Source organism: Arctopsyche grandis, chromosome 6, assembly GCF_051622035.1.
Source record: "Arctopsyche grandis isolate Sample6627 chromosome 6, ASM5162203v2, whole genome shotgun sequence".
Lineage (NCBI taxonomy): Eukaryota > Metazoa > Arthropoda > Insecta > Trichoptera > Hydropsychidae > Arctopsyche > Arctopsyche grandis.
In genome coordinates, this window is record NC_135360.1 from 23,430,395 (window position 1) to 23,447,229 (window position 16,835).

General features: G+C 32.2%; 2 non-coding genes across 2 annotated transcripts; both read right to left on the minus strand.

Moving 5' to 3' along the window:
* Nucleotides 1-799: 799 nt before the first annotated feature.
* On the minus strand, nucleotides 800-871 carry TRNAG-UCC (transfer RNA glycine (anticodon UCC)). The gene has a single exon. It is a non-coding gene; the product is annotated as a tRNA-Gly (tRNA).
* Nucleotides 872-953: 82 nt separating this feature from the next.
* On the minus strand, nucleotides 954-1,025 carry TRNAG-UCC (transfer RNA glycine (anticodon UCC)). Its single transcript has one exon. It is a non-coding gene; the product is annotated as a tRNA-Gly (tRNA).
* Nucleotides 1,026-16,835: the final 15,810 nt, after the last annotated feature.

Sequence of the window (16,835 nt, forward strand, 5' to 3'; positions counted from 1 at the left end):
GAAATGAATATTTTTATAATGAAAAGCATGTCTTTCCTTTTTATCTTATATGTACAATAAATTCAAAATTAATTAATTGAAATAAAATGAAAATTTTCTTCATATTTAAATCTAAAGTTGTCTTTAAGCCTTTACTATAACAAAATGCATCAAATTTAACTCTAATATAAGTTTACAGAATAATAACCGTTTTAACTATGTATTTTTTTGACAATTCACGTTTAATTTCTACAGCTTTTTAAATTAAGTTTACTGTACAGATAAATTGAATTTAAAAAAACGTGAAAATCGCAATATATATAAATACATATACTGTAGTATGAACTTAACGATACATATACTTTTATCATGTGTATACAAAAAATGTCCAATAAAAAATATAAAAAAAACATGTTTTTTGTTTCTCGTATAAAAACCCTTTTATGTATGTATATTTTGTCTCACTCAAACTCTTTTTTTTGAATTCTGTATTTTGCTTTTGCACTCATTTTCCGCAATTTGCTCGGTAAGGTTGAGAGGAAGAGGAAACGAGAGAACTATCGAGGAAAACCTCTCACAACAAAAGCCTCTCTCTCGGTTTATTTAACCTACTTTTCCTCTTAAGTTAACCGCAGATGCTAACAATAACGTATGTGACCGCTTCACTTCCAGTTTTTTAACTGAACTTGCCTTTCCTACTAATGCCTTTTTGTAATTAAAAATTTTTACCGTTAGCACAAAGACTTTTTCTATTCTCATTTAAGTTTTTTCCTATCCTCATACATATATTTTAAATATAAAATAATACGAAAAAAAAGAATGCGATGGCCGAGAATCGAACTCGGATCAACTGCTTGGAAGGCAACTATGCTGACCATTACACCACCATCGCATATTGAAGTAGTAAAGTAAGCTACGACAGTAATGCTGGAAAATATTTTTCGGCAGAAAAACATTTAAGAAAGCAAAAAGAATGCGATGGCCGAGAATCGAACTCGGATCAACTGCTTGGAAGGCAACTATGCTGACCATTACACCACCATCGCATATAAACAGGTGAGCTTAAAATGCAATGAATTACATATTATTTTGTCAACATCTGAATAAACACATCTCATAATACGTCACACCAACATATGTATATATGCAGTGGCGGCTCGTCCATACGCACTGCGGTACTGCAGCACCCCCAAGGAAATTGAGAAAAATTTGATATTATTATATACATAAGTGTATGTATATTATATTTTATTTATTTATTTATTTTATTTCATACCAGGAAGGCATTACAGGTAAACCCCAATGCGCCTTCCTGGCCAAATTACAAACAATACAGCATTTTTTTATTATATAAGTCGCTAAATTACGAGACACTGACTTAAACTCGACAATTAACGAGACATCTATGAATTGTACATACATTTTTATATTAATATTTACATTAATCATACTCAAATAGTGGTGACATAGTGGGTAGGAAGGATTTTTAGCCAATTTTTAATCGGGAATCGTTTCAACAATGAAATCAGAGAAAATTGGCAAACTCTGATAGGAAACGATCAACCAGGAGTCACAAATCCTGGTCTGACCAGCAGCATTACAGATATACTCAGAAAAATTCTTTTCAATCGAGGTCAGCTCAAGGGATCGAACTCGGCGCCTCTCAGTGTTAAGCAGAAGCTTAACGACCGAGCCACGCTGCTGGCTAATATGAAAATATCAATATTATTCAAGCGTGTATTAAGCTCGCCCGCACACCGATACATCCAATAATGATCATACATCGTGGTACTAATATCATAAAGTGAGGCATCGTTTATGATTTTGTGCAGTACGGTTTTCGATGGAATATGCCGAGTGGGCGAAGGAGGGGCGCGGGCGCAGCTAGAAGCTTGGTCCGTACTGCACTCCCAACAGTGCTATACACATTTCTTGTTGCGGTCGTGTGCGCGCCTCACTTTTCCTCATTTATTCTACACCTTTTGTCTTTCCTTCTACACCTCTTACACTTTCTACCTTTCCACACTTCCTTCTACACGTCACTTTAAGTATTTAAGATGGTATCAAAATCAAGAGAAGCTGAGCCAATGTTTTCAAGAACTTAAATATTCTTCCGAAAATACTGATAAAACAATAACAGATTCTACCAATTTACTGAATACAATTTTTTATTTGATTCCGAACTTTTTCACAAGTTAATGTTAAATTATTTATAACCAAATGCAATCTAGTTATTTTTTTTTTTTTTTTTTTTTTTTTTTTTTTATTTTTTTTTTTTTTTTTTTTTTTTTTTCCACTATTTTTTTCAAACCTTTATTTATTTAATAGTTTTGGACCATTGTGGCATTACAGGAAGAACCTAATGCGCCACAATGGCCTACATTTGAAAAATATATAAAAACATGATATAAAAACAAGTAAACTGTAAATAAAGGAAAAAAGCAAAAGCAGAAAACATGGTAAAATAAAATTACAAAAAAAAGTAACAAAAGGAAAATAATACATCATTCAGAGAGAAAAAAAAAATAACAAAAGTGTAAAAATTAAAAATAAAATCCATAAATCCCATTCTTTGTTTACACTGATCAAAATTAAAATAGTATATAAAAATGTATCGATGCATTTTCAATTAAAGAAAACTTAAATAGTTTTACTAATGTCATTATACAAATATGAGATTCTTAAAGCGAATAGAAGCCAAAAATATGTGATGCATATATTATCGCACTTATTATAGGAGCCAAAAATATGTGCATTATTATTATTAAGGATATAAAAGAAAGATATACTTTTTCTAATCAATTAAAAGCTGTGAAATTATTTAATAAAGAAAATGCCAATGGAAGATCTATTACTAACCGTTGAGTCATATCGAATGCTAGATAAAGAAAAACTTCAAACTGAATTAGAAGTGTTTTACTCAAGGAAAGAAATGCATAGTATTAATGATATATTAATATTTTTAAAACTTATTTTTGCAAACAAAACTTCTGCTTACAACTTCAACTACCTCTGAGCCAGAACAAATAAACATTTTTTTTATTTTTGATTAACCGCAGCACCCCCAGATACCTTATCCACGAGCCGCCACTGTATATATGTATGTTTATACAAAATATTCACGTCACTTCACAATCCAAATTATAATAAAATCAAAGAGAACGTCGATTTTTTGTATAAAACTAGCGGCTTTTACCCAGCGTTGTTCGTGACTTTGTGAAGATAGAGCGATTGTGAACTGATTACATGTTGTATATGTAGTATTAAAAAAAACCCACATTTGAATTCATTCAATTTTTTTTTATTTTTAATAAATAACTCTTTGTACTGGTTATCTTTTTTATCTTAATATAGCGTCAGATCATCTTATATAAACAGCTGATTACACGTATAAATTCTCTGGATTTCAAAGAATATTCGTGTCAAATTCAGTGAAGATTCATGGAGTCGTATAGCAGCCTATCGGAAACATACATATGTATGTACTTACATGCTTACATACATATGTACATACATCATTTGAGTTTTATATACATATATAGATGCATTCTGACAATTGATGAAAGTTTCAAATACAATATTATTTTTTAGGCTCAGTTTAAAATAAAATACACTTTTAACTGCCATTTTTCATTTTTAATTATACGTATTTTCACAATATACATACATATATAGAAAATAGCACAAAGAGAACCATCGAATGCAGTCAATTTAAATGCAACTTATACTTTTCATTTAAAATATATTTTATACCGGTATTGTCATAGCATGTTAATAATTACCATGTAAAAACGCTTCGTACATATTTTTCATGATTTTTTAAATCCTATTTTTCATTTCGCGAACATTGAAAAATGTAACATATTCAAACACTAAATGCTAAATGTTGATTAACTGATATGGTTACCTAGTAGACAAATACCATTTGTAACTTTGTGTATAAAATTTTGACGAATCGAAATTGTTTTTAAATCTGTACGTTTATAAAATAGCATAAAAATGAAGAAAAAAAATAATAAAACTAAAATTATATAAATGTTTTTTTCTTCAATGCTTAGCACCTTTTTAGGATACTTCAATACATTTTTTATTCTTTGTGTGTTTACATCCAGTCGTGTAGCTTTGAAGGAAGTTTCTCGCGTCATTATAAACCTTCTTAATTACCGTTTCCGAACAAGGCCACGCTAAGAAGAGACTCCGTTGAACTGACGGGTGAAAATTGTAATTATTTTTCTTTATATAAAGTTTCGCGCAGCTAAATTGAAACGAAATTGAGCCATCTCGCTACGCCAAGCGTATCTACGAAGACCCGTTACACCTAACAAATATGGCTTTTAAAATTTCACCTTAGCTCGTGGGTGAAATATTGACAGAAGTAAGTCGTAGACGTTTAACTAACTGAAATCGCTCCAACACTCTCGAATGCGAGTTATAATTTGCCTAGCTATCTATACGCTTTTGCGATTTATATAACCAGTAGTGGCGGCATTAAGCCACAGACGTCTAGATACGCTTACGTGGTGTTCGTTCACGTTCACGTTCACGTAAGAATACGGGCTATGGGGAATCTTGAACTGAGCTAGAGTCGATATACATAGCTACATAAAAATGTATGAGGAGGATCGTTGCAGCACTTTCGAACGAGCCAAAGAGCCATTCTGGGGTCTTTCTTGCCTCTTACAATATTTTCCCCGATCGTCAGAATCGACCTAATCATGACATTGTACAAGCCATTGGCAAATTGACGTTACTTTTTATATCCAGTTAATGTTTCAAATTTTATATCCAGTTAATGTCAAATTATATTAGTTCAACATTTTTCTGATAGCCTTATCTTTTCATTAAACTTGTCTTCTTCTTCTTTCTCATTTGCTTAATGCTCAGCTGCATGGTCATTCATGTCATCTTGAATTTAATGGACGATCTGCCTCCACTCTTCCCGGTTGGCGTTAATGGATGATCTATGAAAGAATAGCCAGTTCTTTGATTTGATCAGACCATCTCTTGGGAGACCATTCTCTCGCTCACCTTTCCTTTAGCATTCCGGTGACTACCAGCCTCTCCATACTCTCCACATTATTCCTTACCATATGGCCAAAGTAGGAAATACCCTTTTCCTACAAGTTGTGTCTCTCTGAGACTGCCAGCTCTTTGGGGATAGAGATGATCATGCCTCTTACGGTCTATGGTTAGCGGAGCATCCATCTCCAACACTACATTTCGAATACATTTAGAATGTCCCTGTCTGTTTGTCTGTCTGTTTGTCTGTCTGTTTGTCTGTCTGTTTGTCTGTCTGTTTGTCTGTCTGTTTGTCTGTCTGTTTGTCTGTCTGTTTGTCTGTCTGTTTGTCTGTCTGTTTGTCTGTCTGTTTGTCTGTCTGTTTGTCTGTCTGTTTGTCTGTCTGTTTTTCTGTCCGTTTGTCTGTCCGTTTGTCTGTCTGTTTGTCTGTCTGTTTGTCTGCCTGTTTGTCTGTCTGTTTGTCTTTCTCTTTTTGGCTGTATGTCACGTATGCGTTCCTATACCATTCAACCGATTGCGATGAAACTTACAGGAATTATTGTGTGTATGCCCGCGATGGTTTCTGTAAAAAATCGCCCAAAAACGGGAAAAATGAGAATGAGTGGCATTGCAACGCAATAATTTCAAATGTATTCGCGTCGCCACCTGGATTGTTAGGGTAAAATAAATAAACAATTGAATATTTTCAAATGTGTTTGCTGACTGTGTTTTTCATAAAATTAAATTATCATTACTGTAATTTAATTTGATTATTAAGTATTTATTTGAAACTGAAGCATTCACTTATCGAAACACATCGAGAAACGAGAACGGGAATTGCTTGCGTTATTGTAGCATTGCAACGCATGCTGGGTTCAGCTAGTATCAAATAAAAATAAATAAAAAAAACACTTAAAACTATTGATAAAATATAATAAAATTGTAATTATTCAATAATTTTTAAAATAAATAAACAAAACATTGTATATACCTATAAATTATTATACACAATAAGTATGAGTATTAGACAACGCTATACCATATAATAAAAAAAAATCCACTGTCTCAAATGATTTTCTATGATTGTTGTCGACGATTTAACGAAAACTCGTGAGTTCTCAGCAAACAAGTCTCATGCGCAGTCGTCGTTGTTACTATACAAACAAAAAATTCTTTAAACACACAATTATTTTACAATATATGATACAGAATGGAGTAGAAACCAATGTGACTATGTATTAAATATTTGAAAATGAACACTTTCATCAAAAATTAAACTAAAAGCAAATCAAATATGATAGTATTATGTCACAAAATCATTATTTTAGATTTGAAAACTCGAAAATTCCTTTCGTATGGTGATCACATTTTTAGAATCATGACAAATCTATAGAATGTGCAATATTAAAAATTATATCATAACTTTTATAAAAATTATATCATAATTTTTGATTCTTAAAAAAGTATGTTTACATGTATGCATGTTCATCTACATATACATATATTCTACAGAAATGTTAGAAATTAATGTAATGTTTTATTCATTATTTGAAACAGATTTTTCGTTCGTGATGATTTAATTAAATCTATTTTCGTAAACATTAACGAAGAATAATTTAATCTTTGGACGCGTCGAACGTGAAATTTTCCTTTTGAGAAGGGAAAAAAAGATTTCAATACTTTAACGGCGGATTGTAATCAAAGTTTTGAATCATAATAAAAATTCAAATTAGTGCAGACATGAGGAAGCCGCTTTTATCTCTCGGGAACAGTTTGAATAATTACAGAGTTTCATCTATTTGGGGGTTGGTAAAAACTTACCAACGATAAATTAAAACTTTGTAGGTCAATTTTTGCCATTTTTACTTCCACTTTTCAATTAGGCATGTCAAAAAAACTTGAAGTTGGATTATGTTTAAATTGAGCCCGCTTGTCAAAACTCCAGGAAAAATTTTGTAACACCTCGCTACGTTGACACATTCGATTTAACCCCTTCGGTCCCCGAGCCAATTTTCGCACGAGCTCTTACACACGTGTAGAAAACTCTCCAACAACACAGGTCAATTCAAAAAACTCCTTGTGGGTTTTCCTGTATTGATACACTTTTTCTGGTGAGAATCGTCCGATCGTTTCCCGAGTGTATTTGACATAAATGTATTCTTCTGAGAGTAAATATCTTAGCGTTCTTGCTGAGTGCATTTCGCTTTTTCTTAACCTTTTGAGTGCACGTAACAGGCGTAGACGGTTTGAAATGCAACACTCGTCGTTTTCTCTTGCATACATACCTTTGTTCTTCAACCAGTATCATATAGAAATATTATTTTAAAAAATGATTGGTTGGTTCAAAAATATATAGTATGCGTAATATAATCATCGTATTGAAACTCACACGCATCACAATTAATTGACCCGTCATGGTTTAATTATATTATAAATTGTTTTATTGTGACATTCGCAATGAACACGTTCAAACTAGCAGCGAAGTTTAATATCAATTATTAACTAATATTAAAACAGACTGACTATTCATTAAAAATAATATTAAAACAGACTCGCCCTATTTCATGTACACATCGCGTGTATGTGTTTCGGTATACTGAGGCGTATTTGAAATTTTATAGTTGTGTAGGACGTCTTTTCAAAACAAAAGTGAAGCTGCAGCTCCGTAGGAAAATGCATCCTGAATCTGTCTTTTATATCCCCAAAGGTAATCCCACTCGGTTCTTGTAGCGCGTAACATATTCAGAGCACACCCTCGCAACACAATACGCCCGTAAGGGTTGCACACCGTCGAAAAAGGTGTGAGCCTTGACGATAAGGAGAGGGCTATTGTTTAAATTTCTCGATCGTATGTTGTTGTGTATTAATATATGTACATATGTGACAAGAATAATTCATTTGAAAACAAATCCGAGATTTGTTTCTATTAGGTCGGAAACTAACAGAGCATCGATATTGTAACTAGCTTGCATATTATAAGACATACATAGATATGTATAGGTTATTTACTAAAATGAAGTCATTTCAAAGGGGAAATAATCAAAAAGTAACTTGGTAGAAAGTCATAATTAATGTAAATTCAAATTTTATTTTCACCGAAATGACATTTTATACTTTTAAAGTAGCCGACACGTATTATAATGTCAAGTATATAATTCGGGTCAGCATTTTAATACATTTGTAATCAGAATTTATGTTACATTAGTTAGAATTTATGTATTTACAGGATTTACATATATCAAACGGTCAGAATATAAATGGCCAAAATAAATACTAGACGGTCAAAATTTATACTGATTAGTCAAAATTTATACTGAACGGTCAGAATTTAAACTGTTTTGGTCATAATTTATATAAAATAATAAGAATTATTCTGAAAGATGGTCAGAATAATTTTTTTCAGTTGGCAATAGTGTTATTACTGCTGCAACGTTGAAGATTAGTACAAATGGTCAATCTGTCAATCAAATTTCAGTTCGGCAATTTCGGATGCTTCGTTATATGTAAGTTATAAAGTCAGTCTATGAAAAAAATTATTTAAAGATAATAATAAAAATGAATGATAAAATTAATAATAAACAAATATTAAATTAAATTATAGCCATTTTGACCGTTTATTATGACCATTTATTATTTTAATTATGACCGTTCATTATTTTTATTATGACCGTTCGTTACTTTTATTCTGACCATATGCGATTTTTTTATTCTAACCATTTGTCTGACCCTGAATAATACATTTCTGACCAAGATTCGATTTGTATTATGACCAGAAGTGGATTTCAACTCTGACCATTTAAGCGTTTACCTATTATGATTCTGTTTTAAAAAAAAAATTGTATCAATTACTTCTACCAAAAATCATGAATTTAGCTGCCAAATATACGATGGTTTAATAATTTAATATTTTATATTAATTATTATGACATACATATGTATGTATGTTTGTACGTAATTCACTAGTGCCACTAGTGTTCGTATATCATTTTCTCGACATTTACCGTGATATTATGTAAATAAGATCCGGTTTTACTGACGGGGATCTGTTTTTCCTCCGCGAAGTGCAGAAAACCCTCAGCACGTCTCACTGCATTTCCGTCCTATCGAACAACGCGAATCCGATGAAAAACAAGAAAACACAAGGGATCTCACTCATCTCGGAAAAATCATACAATATTTCAACGGGACCGCGCTAGCGTATATATTATACATATATGTACATACATACATCGATTTCAATAACTAGACATTCTCACCATAATTCTCCTACGGTCTAATAATTTCAGCACATTGTACTCCGAATCCGTAAATTATCATTTAAACACTTGGATGTTGTATTGTGCGAATATGAAAATTTGCAGGATAATTTACAATGGGTTTGTCGTCTTCTGCGGGACATTACGGTGTGAGACGAGAAGAGCCCCGGTACGGGACGGGTGTTATGCTAATGTGAATATCGGGAAGGGGACTCATTTGAATGCGGGATCACTTGAAAACGGGAGGATGGGAAGCTCAAGAGATCCCTTTCGGGTTCGATACCAATTATTTTCAAATAATAGTCCTGGGATAGGATTGTGATGCCGTCAAAGTGTGACGGGATAGAGTGGGTGATCTTCGACACAGCGACATGTCTTCGGGACGTCTGATGGAATTCAAATCGCATTAATCCGTCAAAATATATTTAAAAGATAAACTTTGCCTTCATTAAAGTTTTAAATCAATTTAAATTGTAAATCGCAAGCGGTCGTGGAATTAATATTAGGTGGTCGCGTTTTACACGCTCGTAAACTTGCCCCCCATCGAATTGAGAACACCTGACCCAAATAATTTCGACCCCTGCCCACAAGATCACTTGGTATTCTGGAAGCAGAGATCGCTCAGCGTTTATGCATAATTGCAGTCGCCAGCATATTCCCACAACTACTACTTCTCGAGGAAACTCTCATTATGCTCCGAGAATAGCGGTATACCTTACGGTTTAACGATCATACTATACCGGACGGGCTCCCTTCAATTATAAATTTTACCTAATAAATACTATTTATATGAAGACGAATTTGCATTTATTAGATATATATTATGATATATGATTTTTGATCCTTTTTCTTTTTTCTTATCATCTAAGGTGAAAACAGGGAAGTCCCATGGGCATAGACGAGTAAGGCTGTGCCTGAGAGTGGCACATTCTGAGAGGCGGCAAATCAATGACATTCCAGAATAGCGCCAATCCTCAACGGATTTAAATTAGTGTATTATTATTATTTTCATTAAATATTATATATGTACATTCATATATGTATGTCACAAATGTCTGAATTTGATTTATGTATGTACAATATGTAAAAGTCTAAATAAATAGATGTCTGTATGGATTTATAGCTAGTCTATGTTGATATTTAGTCAGTAAATAGATAGTCAGTAAGTTATGCAATCGGTCGCTGACTGCTAGACTATTGTCTGTTGGTCAAAAAATATTAAACTATTATCACTAAATTTTCACCAAAGCTACCGACCATTTTTTGAAAAAACACCGACTATTTAATAAGAAGCGGCATTTTGAACTTCTCCTATAAGCAGCATATAGTCTAAAGACGCCACTGGGTGAAAACATCCTTACAGATGCTAACATTGTTTAGTAGGTGTCAAATAATAAGTTTTTAAAATTTGCAAAATGATGGTAGTAAGCCACGTTTGGATAGCTAGCTGCCATAGCTTTCATCTGATACAAGATTCGATGTAAATTTGAATGTGTTATTTAATAATTAAACTCCTCTAACTTCATATAGGAGACATTAGCTTACTTCAATGTTTGTTAACCCCCTCCGTATGTCGGTAAAATATCAATGCGCTATGAAGAGTAGAAGTGGTTCAAAATCAGATCAAAACTTTGAATGGAAAGTCAATAAGCTAGTAAAAAGCTTGTAAAAAATAGAATTTTTGATAAAGAATTCACCTAAATAAAATCAATATCTTATATGTATAGCCGATGGCTATTATACTACATATGTAAATATATTATATATATATATAACCAGTAGCGTGGTCTAGTGGTGAATGTTGAATTATCTCGTACTTGATGTTACGAGTTCAATTCCCGCTAAGTCTTGCTATCGACCAGACCTTGATTCTTCTTCTCGATCGTTTCTTATCAGAATTTAGTCAGTCTTCACCATCGACTCCGAGAGAGCAGTCTTCACCATCGACTCCGAGAGAGCAGTCATCAACATCGACTCCGCAGTGACGGACAGTCATCGCCATCGACTCCGAGAGAGTGACAGTCGTCATCATAAATACTCCGAGACCGCGTCCTCAATTAACGATCAGCACAGCAGCAGAATAAAGTGAACGAAAGTTATAGTGAAATAGTTCTACGTGTCTCCTATTATAAAAATCATAGTTCCATTATCTATCGGTTTTCGAATATATCTATAATATAAGATAATTGTAACATTTTATTAACAATAAAGAAACTTGGTTGGTTAACCAAGTAGTAAATAAAAATTAAATAAATATTTCCCTGGAACGTGACAATATGTATGTATGTGTATTATATTTGTAATATATTATAAGTATTATATGTATATGAATTATTAGTATATTTGGAAAAATTATACTAACATATTACACATATTTTGAAAAAACAAAACATGTATTTTATTTTTATTTGTTTATGAAAATTTATTTAAAAAACCATCACACGTGAAACAAAAATTTCACGCTAGAAAATTGATAACGTTCCGTTACGTTTAACATCACACATACGAGATAGTGAAATCGTTGTGGTACGAAAAAGTCGTTTATTCTCGCATTTGACAACTGGCTCGTCGAAATGATGTTATCTCCGCAAAATTTATTGTTCCGCGTAATAACGACCGTTAAACGAACGCTTAAAACACCGTTTACCATTGCAACATTTTTACTTTTTATATATACAAATATATATAGTATTTTTTTAACAGTCAACATTGACACACAGTAAATTTTAATTCTAAAAGCACACTCTGAGTTTATATATGTATTTATATATCTAAAAGCACACTCTGAGTTTTAATTCTAAAATCCTTACAATGTCAATGAAATTCATTTACAACACTTACAATTGGAATTGATGATAAAACCATAAATAGTTCAACCGTGCACGCTTTTAACGCAATGCACCATTAAACACTCTGGACATTCGTCATGGTTAGCCGAAATAGTTAATTACGGCACGGTTCAAAAATCACTACCGACTTGCAAATCCCCATACGCACATATGGAAGGGCACTCTTGTTTTTCCATTCGGATATAAAAGTTTTCAGCGGGTGTTTGCTGTTATGCGGGACATTATGGGAAATCCTAATCCGGATTTTGAAACCATCCCGTGGTGGTAAAACTGCGGCTTTGGTAACGGTCAAGGGATCCTTTCAGTGAGCAAAGCTTTCAGCAGATTACACGATCAGTTGGTGTGCAACAGGAATGTATCGATGCGTCGATTTTTCATTTAAAAAAAGTGGACTCAATCTGAAAAATTATTTTAAAGTGCATTGAGCCATTTTAATTCTATCGACTATTTGACATATGTATGTATAATGTATTGTATAATCGGTGCATTTAATATACATATGTAATTTTGAATTATATATAGGTAATTCATAGTGTTCCAGAGACTGTGTGACCGTTCAAGAATTATCTGTTAACGGATTAACTAAGTGCTTGCACTTAGAGGCGATAGCATACCGTGCGACCGGGATAATTGGTTTCAAGGATTATATCTAGACTGTAAGTGCTAGATGGCTAAACAATGACCGTTATTAGTCCCTTCGCAGAACTGACCCATACCGTAGGAATACATATCCGAATACGTAACTATACAATAAGTAAACAGATTAGACGTCCTGAGAGATCTACCCTTTATAAGGCGGTACGTAGGCGATATCATGTCATTCTGGACTGAGCACTGCCAGTGCGTGTATCTCCTTAATCATCAATAAATGCTGTTAAACGACTGTTGGCCTTTTATTTGGATCCTCCACCCACCCCTACACAACAATAGTTATTGTTTATTTAGTAGGATTCTTTTCCGATGCCCAATCAGATTCCTCCGTAAATCTTAATTATTTTACATTAATTCCGATTCTACCAATTATTCCTGTAATTTCTTTTTATATAAATCTTGGTCTTATTTTAACAATATTCCTCCTCATATTGATCCTTTTCTTGCTTTAAATTTCTATTGTTCATTTTCTTGCTTTAAATTTCTATGCAAATGTACCATATCTACCATTATTCAATGTTTTTCTTCTTTATTTTTATTGTTTTCATGTTGGTTATTAATCTTAAGATAATTTTTTTGGTGTCATTATTAAATAAATTACAATCTGTTTGTTTCTGTTTTTAAAATAATTAAATAGGTAATATTTATTATGTATAAAGATACAGATTAAGTTTCAGGATATATTGTAATTGAATTTTATCAATCAATGATCAATGTGTAGTTGATTTAGCTATTGACCTAATTCGCTAAAGTTAATTTTGTAGCATCCAAACATATGTCTATACATATGTATAAGCCTAAGTTTATGAAGTTCTAATATGAGGAGCATATCAATTAACTATGTACTTACGTATTTTTTTCGAAAAAGCTTTTAAATATATATAGCAATCAAAACGTTTTCATGTTTTCTAATATAATGCATGGACTTTAGATCAGTAAACTCTAAAACTTAAAATGCAACTTGATTTAAGAATGCTTACGTTTATACAATGACGAATGCTTAGACGTTTATACATAATATATTTTAGCCAAATTTATTAAATTCGTTATCTTTATATCAGTGAAGCGTGTATAAAAAAAAATCGATAAATTTATATCGCCGTCTAAAGGGTTGAAACGGCACCACACCGACTCCCTTGTTTGAAATGAGATTCTATGTACATTGCAAGAAGAATAAATACATAAATTTGAATGAAAGCAAACAATAGGAAGATGCTGTTCGCCTTATTTAGACGTTTCACTTTAAAACACTTTACGCCGAGAAGTGCAAAAACCGCTAATGGTCTCCCATGAATAAGTTATAAGCCGACCCCCGTCACTTGAACATTCCCCTATAAAGTGATAAGGAATATTGCCCGATTTACGATAGGGGTGTTGCGAGCCCTTTCCGAAACAATTTCACATTCCAAAACAACGATATCTAAGATAAATATACATCTGTATGTTTGTATATGTACATAAAATATGAAGGTATACAAATATACGTATATACGTATGTATATAGATATATACATAGATATTTGAATTAAATAAAACATAACCATAACAATAATACAAAAAGGTTTTTCACATCATACGATGTAAACGCAACCCTTATAATTTTATAGTATATTAAATATAATGTAATGACATAATAAAAAACTAATAATACTAAAAAAGTTGAAAATCTACATTTTCGTATTCGAAAACTGTTGTTTTGCCAGACTCAATATCCATTGAAACAATCCTTTGATGTTATCAAGTTATACTATATTATAAAATATAACATGATTTTATTTTACGATAATTTTGGGTATTTTAGAATCTGTAATGTACATACAATGCTTACCACGAAACTGAAAGACTCAAACTCGCTTGAAATTCAGAACACATATGTATAATATATTTCAAATTAGTATAATATATTTCAAATTTCAGTTATTCCATTATTGGAAGCAACGAAGCTATTTTCTATACAGTATATGTAATATAGGCGCATCTATGCTCGTATGTACATAATCGGTAGATATTTTGGCAGTTTCTCAAATAGAGTTTGACATATTCCATTAATTAGGCTTTATTTGCATATTTGACGTAATAACCAATTTCACTAATTAGGTATAGCATGTGTATAAGATCTCAATAGCCACGAATGTCATTCCAAAATTGGTGAAGTGGAATTTTGTAACGCATTAACCACAATCCTGCATCTTCTATCTTCATATGTGATATATGTACGTATGTACATATGTATGGATTATAATATATAATAGATTCGGAGTCGCGAAGATGTGAAAACCAACGAACTCCGAGTCATTTTTGCTATTTTCTTTAATTAATAGGATAACGGTATATGTCCACTAAAGTCTCCGATTTTATTGAAAGAAATCCACTAATAAATTGAAATTTAATAATATATTAATAAAAATCATGATTTTAAATTACAATGCGAATAAAATCGTTAAATTGCACGTATTTTGATGTGTTGCGGCCAAAACAAATTTCCTCCGCCTCATACTTATTAATTCTCATTTTTACTCTTTTTTACAAGGCTCTTTTATGTTTTTATTAAATTGATTTGTTTATGTATGAAATTCATACAAATACACCATCAATTTACATACTTACTTTTATTTATACCTATTTCATTACCAATAATTAAATAAATTAGGTTACTTGTCCATTTCTAGTGATTTTTTTCATACCTTTATTTTTATACGTTGTGCATGAAAAGTTAATCTTAATGTGTAAAATCGTTCCAATTTGTAGTCGGTAAATTTTGAAGTGACCCCACAGCCTTGTATAATACCCATAATGTTCCCTGAACGTTCATTTATCCGTTTATATAAAATGCCATAGATCGAGCTTTTGTATTTGGAAAATTAAATTTATCCTCACGGCAATAAGTCCCCAATTGCATTCGAAGTATAATAAGTGAAAATTGGAATATTATTCAACCCATGGAAACAATGGCAGGCGTACCCAATATTTGCAGCTTTCATATCCATTCGTGCATATTAATATTGCAAACTTATCGTAGTTTTGAAAACATACATTGCACATTTAAGCATTACAAATAATTATAAATCGTGAACAGAAATCATACAAATTTGAACCGTTTTAAATTAATTTGTAATGTGTATATTGACGCGTTTAATGAGTTTGGTATGCGAACCGGTTTTATACCGAGTTAACCGATACAGTCTCTGCAAATTCGGTTTTCCGAATGTCCAATGTTTCGTTATTTATTAATTAGATCTAGCCGTTTGCCACTTTGATTTCGACTCTGCAAATGAACGCCGGCATTCCTTTGACATTTCTGCATCTAACTAGCTATTTACGAGAGCAATTGCAACGCCATTTCTCTCTCACTTGGGAATTATGCAGTAGTACCGATTCGATGGCATGAAATCGAGTAATCATGTAAATTGAGTATTTAAACTGAATAGCTTTAATTAAAGTACATATACATATGTATGCAGTTAAAATATCACTCATCAGTTGGAATCGGAAATTATTTCAATTAATTACATTTACTGCATAAGTAATTATTATCGCGTATTAACTCTCTCTATAAAATCTTCTTATTATCTACACATGTACGTGTGTATTTCAAAGACAGATCCATTGGGGGGTGGGAGGCGATAGGGGCATGAAATTCTGGCATGCGGATCATTTTAAGATATTCCCAGATTGATTGGCTTCCGATTTATTCCCATTAGGATATCTAAAAGAACAGGCACATGTGAGTTCTCATTGAGTAGCTCAAAGAGAACATTTGCACAGATATTCAAATGCTAGGCTTCAAAAACAAGGTAATGATATGAAAAATGCAGTCGAATGAATCTCTCTTTGAGAGGTAGCAACGGGAAATGGACCTTATTTAAAATATATGATGTTCTATACCTAAATAAACAAATCTGCATATATTAGATATGAAATTACATAGTTTATTAAAAAAAAGTTACCGACTCTTTAAAATCTTCTATGACATTTGGGTCATCCTCTAGGTATGTATGTATGTATAAAGTTTTGTGTCTATTAATTTATTTTTACAAAATATCGCCCAATTGGAAAAGTTTTGAATCCGTTACTGACGTTCACCCCACACTACTACCTTAGT